This window comes from Grus americana, chromosome 1 (assembly GCF_028858705.1).
Source record: "Grus americana isolate bGruAme1 chromosome 1, bGruAme1.mat, whole genome shotgun sequence".
In the NCBI taxonomy this organism is placed as follows: Eukaryota; Metazoa; Chordata; class Aves; order Gruiformes; family Gruidae; genus Grus; species Grus americana.
In genome coordinates, this window is record NC_072852.1 from 82,081,138 (window position 1) to 82,088,617 (window position 7,480).

A 7,480-nucleotide genomic window follows, 5' to 3' on the forward strand; every position below is an offset into this window, starting at 1 on the left:
TTAAAGGCATGATCTCCATTATTCATTCGTGTGTTTTAAAATGCACGTGTCTTAAGTAAGCCCACTTTACCATGTGATCTGTGCTAATTTGTATCCAGAATAATATGATCTCTTTCTGATATCACTTGCCATTCCAATAGCTTTTAATGTACACATTTTTAAATTTTTCTGCCAATCTTTGAGATGTCTGATAAAGACACCGAGTAACATTCAGCCAGGAAAAGGAGACTATGGGATACCAGTAGAAACAGTACTGTATGATGATCCTTTTTTTTTTACAAAAAATACTGTAATCTGTTAACCTTTGATGTATTTAACATGAGCTATCCTGATGTTCACTTTTGCTAGCACTATTTATTTGTTTTTTCAGATGAAAAACAAGTCACATGGGACTGTATCAAATGCTTTATAGAGCGCTAAAACCAGTATGTCTACACAACTGTCTGTAACCATCAACCCTGTAGTCTTGAAAAGAAAGGAAATAATCAGAAAATAAACACAAGCCTTTTATGACAGCATATCTTTCATCTTGATGTTACAATTTCTTCATTCCTTTTGCATAGTGTCGCATAGCAGCCTCTCTGTGATTTTGCCTAAGATCAGTGTCAGGCTCATCTTGTACTTGCCCTGATTCCACCAACTGAATTCTTAACTATAATCAGTTGTTGTTTCTTATCAAGCCTCTACAATTTCTTGGTGTTCCAGTCTTTCTTAAAATCAATGTTATTAATGCTTCTGTGATCTCCTTGGACAATTGTTTTAATATTTTTAGATGTAAATTATCTGTTACTGCAAGTAAAAAATATGGTTTGCTTAAATTGCCAGAGGTTAATGTCTGTTGTCTGAAGAAATGGCACATACTATATTTTCATTGAAAAAAAGAGAACTAAAGGAGCCTGTTGCTTTCCTAATGAAGAAAAACCAGGTGTACTGTATGTATTGTACACATCTGCTTTTTCTTCAGCACGCTTGATAAGTTACTAGCCCCCTTCCAAATTAGAATGTTTCAGTTTCATCTCCAAGTGACTCTCAGTGCTGCAGACCAAATAACTGCATATTATTTACTCCAAATGACCCTGTAATGGAATAGGAAGTGCCTTCATATAGTTATATGAGTGCTATGCTGAATTAGCAGGAGGTAGATGGGATTTGGGAGACAGCCAGGACAGGAACAGCAGGTGGTAGAGATGAGCTGGGACTGAGGTGTGCTGCAAAGGCAATAGCAGATATGGTCAGAGTAACCTATGGAGAGGTATTAGAGAAAGAATGGAAGGTCAGAGTCTGAAGTAGCTCAGGACTGCGTTACCCTGGCACAGCCTGGAGGGAGATGGTCCTCATCAGCAAGCCCAAATCACTTTAAGACTTTAACTGGACATCATTTCAGCCATCACTTTCACTGGCACAAGGTTGACTTAGTTAAAAATAAAATCCAGACAATCTATATGTCGTCATCTACTATTTTAAGCAGGGTTTCTGTTTTGTCTTTGCCCAACAACGTGAGCTCAGCTCTTGCACTGCCAGAAGGGAATCCTGAGGCTGGAAAATGTTTTGGGGTCAACAGCTTGACTGGTGAGTTCTTCAGAGGCAGTGTGGATAGCCCAGTGGCTCCCAGTGCTGCTCCCATGCAAGAACCTACACTCGCCCAGTAGAGCAGTTAAGAAAGGAAGTTAAAAAATGTAAGCAAAGTAGAAGTATAAGCAGAAAGAGCTCTGTAGGAGAATAGGGGTATTGCAAAATAAATAACTAGTAGCAAACAACAATGTGATTATTCTACTGTTACACACTCATGGAAAAAAGTATGGGGGGGGGGTTCAGTGCTCTCTAGAATTTAAACTGGAAGAATCACATTCTTCCTCAGTGCATTTCTGCAGAAGTTTCCTCAAAGGTTAATTTACTATTAGATCCCTACAAAAACATGCAGACTTTCAAAGCAGGAATGAGACTCCTAGTGTCACAGGATGAAAATTGTTTTTTGATGTTGCAGTAGTTAAGCTTTTGCATTGCAGGTACTGTTATCAATTAGGTTTGTAATTTACTTTATGTTTGTAGAATTTGCTTATTCTTTTGCTACATGTGCACATGCATGCTGGTACATGAACCTTGTATACTCATAGCCTTGGTCTCCTACATCGTATATGTATCAATGTAATACTGACCATTTGGAAGGATTCCTAAATTAGGGAGGAACTCTAACTCAAAAGAGAGGTAGATTTTTTAGTTTCCTGGTTTTATTTTTAATAAATTATGTAAAGGTAGCACTCAGAAATATCCAAGTGCTGTTGTGCTAGACATTAGTATAATGGTAAAATATTCCTTCTCTAATCATGCAGCTGAAGAAAGATTCTGAAGTGAAAAATGTCCTAAATGGATACCTTAAAAAAGATCATGTTGGGTGAAAGCCATCCTGAGGATAAAAGAAATTATTTGAAAGTGAAAGGAAATTAGAGGCAAATGTTTCCTTTAATTTGCCTAAAAGAACTCTTCTACATTAGGCAGCAGAAGCAGTTGGACACTGATGTCCTGGTGAAAGGATGCAACACCTCATCTACTTACGAGTTTTGTTGTTCTTTCTCTTACTGACAAGTGACAAACAGGAATTTCTGGAGAAGGAAAAGATTCTACAACATAGTGTCTTTTCAAGGAAGATTCTGATTTTACTTCATGTTTATCAGTTTCCTTCATTAGCTGACTAAAGAAGAAATACAATGAAGTAATTAGAAAGATTTTATTTTTATGGGGAATTTTAATTGTACGTAGATTCAAGAAGTGATATTTATGTATAGGAAAATGTCTCCAGCATACTTTAAAGTTTTTGGAAGCTCCTTCATCATCTTTTTTTTTTTTTTGCAAAACTTAAGCAATATATACAGATGAACATGCGATTGGAGCAAATCAGAGCAAAGAAATAAGAAGATGCCTTAACTGCTTTACTACATCTTAGGAAAAGCTTTGTACGTAAGAGAAATAATGTTTGGGTATTCCCTCGTGTCAAAGTCGTATATCTACTCTAAGGTCCTCTACAGACAGTGAAGGGAGACAGGAGCTTCTAGATAATGATTCATCACACTTATTTTAGAAACCTATCTCAGGAGGACTGAATCAGCATCTGGAAGGGTCCAATTCTCCCCTTTGATTAGAGATCATAGAGACAAAATGACTCATTTATGTACACCCAACAGATGATTTCTTGCCAAAAGTTAATTATTTGTAGTGATTAAACACATTTGTTTTGTTTTTTGTGCCTTTCTTTTTCATTAATGTGATATCAACTCCTCTTCCCTTGCATTGGCCAAGGTCATTCACAGGCACACAAGACACTGATTGTTGCAGTTGGCTTCTTGTGTGTTGTTTTGGAAGGTGCAACAATTATATTCCTAAAATAAAAGAGACAGGATTTATAAGCCAGAACACACAAGGGAAATCCACTTTCCTTGAAAGGCTTGGCTGCTGTCTAAGTTGCCTCTTGACACAGTTACATAAAAGACCTACTTTATTTTTCCACTTTCTGAGTCAGAAGAGCTTTGGAGAAAATTCACAGTGGCCCTACTAAATGTATGGAGCTGGACTCACAGTGAGACTTGAAGTACACCCAGAAACTTAAATTCTAACATAAGGTTTGTTTTGCAGGGGGAAAAGAAGTGGCTAAGATAGTAGCCAAGGATTCAGGAGATGTGGATTCATTTTCTTGCTCTGCCACAGACTTCCTATATGACTATGGGAAAGTCATTTAATCTCTGCATATCAGTTTCCTGTGGTAAAACTTTCTGGATGTCTGTGAAGATAAACATGTTAAGACGGATGCTCTGAAACCAGAGCCCATATGTCTGCTGAAGAAAAGTAGACAGTTTCTAATCAAATGTTATTTCCATATACAGATACTTGATTTATAACAAATCAATTTTAAAAGATACTTCTCCCAAACTGCCAATGCCATGGCAAATATTAAAATCTCATTTAAACAGTACTCCCCACACTCCAATAGTTCCAGCTGCCGTGGGTCACTAGAACAAAACAAACCATACAGCAAACCCTCCCTTCTCCCTCACCTTCTCCCCAACAGAGAAGACCCACTTATCTCACCTGTATCCTGTGCACAATATCCCATCACCCTGAAAATCTTTCTTAAAAGATGGCTGTTGCAATAAATCCAGGAGACGGACAAATACTAACTAGTCTGAATCAAAACGACTAAAGATTTCCCAAGCAAAATAGTCATTGCATAATACTGTACCACCACTTCCCTTTCTTCTGGGCCAATGAAGCTCACAGTCAGGAACTTATGCTGATTTCAACAGCTTGGGGATGTAACAGAAAGATGCTATCTCTCCTGTGGGGAAGTATAGGGCTGAATAGGATCTGATTAGCTCATTATGCTGAAAAGAAACCCTTGGATACAGCCCAACATCTGGTCAGCTCTACTGAAATGCTCCTTTAGATTTCACTTTCTTTCAACTCATATATGAGGTGGACTCACTATATTTAGACCATTTTTATGACATTTGAATATTTCGCATCAATTAGGTCTCCCTAACGTGATATGTAATTTATTATTATTTTTTTTTTTCAGAAGAGACAAATACTGACTCTATCACTTACTCAGTTAACTTTTTCCTTTTTCCAAATACTAATAAAGCATTACCCTCTACAGAATAAAATTAATGATAATGTTTGAAGGTGAAATCAACTGTTCTTTGCTGGGCTTTCAGATTACATACTTGTGGCAGTAAATGTGAATCTAAATCAAACTCATGGTTTTCCAAACCTAAAATCCACTTCTCTAAAATTAAGTACCTCCATACGAAGTCATATCTGGCTTCTTCAGGTGACTGATTTTATTGAAGCAAGTAGGACCCTGCCATGGGAGCCAGGGGTGCTGACAAACAGACAACCTAACATATAAATCCTTTCTGATACAGCCCCCTGCCTCAGACTGAAAACTGAAGCTTGTCAAGTGACTTGGATTATGTGACTGAAGCTTTTGCATTTTTTTGTTATTTCAAGTTTCAATTAAACTTGAAGGTTAAGCTACCTCTGTGTCTCTCTTTCTAGCATAAGTTTGTTTTCCTTCTCAATAAAAGGCAGAGGTGGGGGATCGTGAAGCAAAGACCCAGAATAATCTGAGACCTGCTGGAAAAGCTACTCTGTGGCAAACTTTGAACATACCAAGAGTCATCACGAAGGATAAAGTGAATCTTCTCCCAGGAAAATGTGTAGAATTGAAGGGTCCACTTCCAAGGGACTATCAGCTGGTTAGAGGATGGCGAGAGCGGGACAGGGTTGATGAAGCATCAGGGTCTGTGTATCTCCACACAGAGGGGTCAGGGCCTGAAGGAGTAGCAGAGTGGAAGGAACTGCTGCTGTGCTGAGGATACACTGGGGATGCAGCACTACACCTCATTTCCGAGCCACTGATTTCCAAATCGGATGTGGTTTTGAACAACAGTTTGGACCAAACTGGCCCACTCCATTTCCAATGGAACATGGGTAAACTTGGAGTTAAAATACTTGTCCAAAAACTGAGAAACTGGGTTCTGTTGCCTGATTTGGCTCAGATTCTGTGTATAGTCTATGGCATGTCATATATTCGTTTTATATCATTTTGTAAATGGGCATTAGTTATGTTCTCCTACTTTAGAGATGTGTAATAGGCTAAATCCATAAAATCAGAAGGAGTTCAGAGGAGTAACTAGATTAAACAATAATGAAATTAAGTAATATTGCTAAATACCAGGAAAAAAAGCATCATGGTACTATGAACTCTTAATTATGACATGGTTTCCCAAGAGAAGCGATCAAGATTCTATTAACTGGAGAATTAACAGTTTGTCTCACCTAATTTAGAGGCTACAGAGTGGGAGAAAAGTCCTCAGCTGGCAAACAGAAAGACCAGACATTTTAGTGTCTCTTTATATGTCTAACTTTGTTGACCTAATCCTGTAATTTATTAGGCATGGGAGAATGGATCTGGATACCATAAGGATTGACCTTCCCATAATTTCCAGTGAATCCAAAGCCTTTTCACAGAATTCTGGTTAACTGTTTCCCCTCTTATTTTAATTTCCCACGCCTCTTGACTTCCAGGCTATGCTTGTGACCGGAAGCCAAAATGCCATGAGAAAAAGCTCTTCCTGTGGTAATTTTAACACTGCCAAGCATAAGGCCTACAAACCACACAGGAAAGCTTGTTCACATACAATTCACTGCCCAAAAATATCCAAAAAGTTTGGGATAAGAATCCAACCTTTAAACATTAATACAAACCAAACTTCTCAAATATTTCAGAGTCAGCCCTTTTAGTAGTTTTTGTCCAGAAGTAAAAAGCACTTCCATTAACCATTTTAAATGTTTATTGGGGATGCCAAAGCCATGAATCAAATAATTTATTAAATGTATTCATCTGCTTAGTGTCATTCAGAACATTAAGTATTTTAAACAGCATATTTTTACCTATTTTGCACAGGGCTGTGGTAAACTAGTGAAGCTCCTTGATTCCAGTGAGATCCTGTAGATTTTCACAATCTGAGGACTGTTCCTGCATGAACCCCATTAATCCAATATCCCCAAGTGTTTTCTATACAGTAATGTCACATCTTCCTTTCCAGAGAATCCAAGTTGCTTTTCAAGTTCATCTGACCACTTAACAGTGGCTGTAACAGGTCATCTGAGACTGTTTAGCAAAGTCCTAGTCTCCAACAGTGGCCATAAACAGATGCCAAACTGTAGCCAAGCCAAGACCAAATTGTACTATACTTTCTCCAAATGCTCTCCCAGCCTCTATTTCCAGCTTAAGATAGCTCCTGAGTCTGATGCACTTTGTCTAGTTAGAGTTCTCCTCTGTACTCTTGTCCAGTCTTCTTCTGAACCCATGAACTTCAAGTTCATTTGACACCTTTTGACACGGTGTTCCACATGTCTATCATTCCCAGAATGAGGACTAGCACAGAAAGCAGTACTGACTCTCCACAGCAACTGGCTATGGTGAGTTGCTCAGGCCTGTTGCCTGCTCTTGAGGCTTTCTGTACATTTGCAGTCATATTCAAAGATGTGAGCATCTAAGGGACTAGCTAAACAATGCTCACTTCAAAGAATGTACTTATCTTAGATGCACTTTAATTAACTTTAAATAGTCAGCACGCATGCTGCTACCAGGGCATCTGCAATGGCATGGATTGTAGCGTAGGCTGGGAAAAGTTAAAAAAACAAAAACCAAAGAACCAAAACCAAAACCAAACAAACCCCAAACAAACAAATCCCATTTTATTTAAATAATCTGCTGACAGCTCATCAGGGGCTATGGCATGCCAGGACTACATGACTAGCTGTTCTCAAGCTAACCAGTTACAGCTAGCTTACAGCTATATCAGAAGCAATTATGTTAGCACCTGCTCAGCAGTTCTGCTCTGAAATAGCTGGTTTAAGAAAGTTATAGAGTTTTCTTGGAACCTACCCCAAACCAGTGAATTAATCATCAGATGAACTG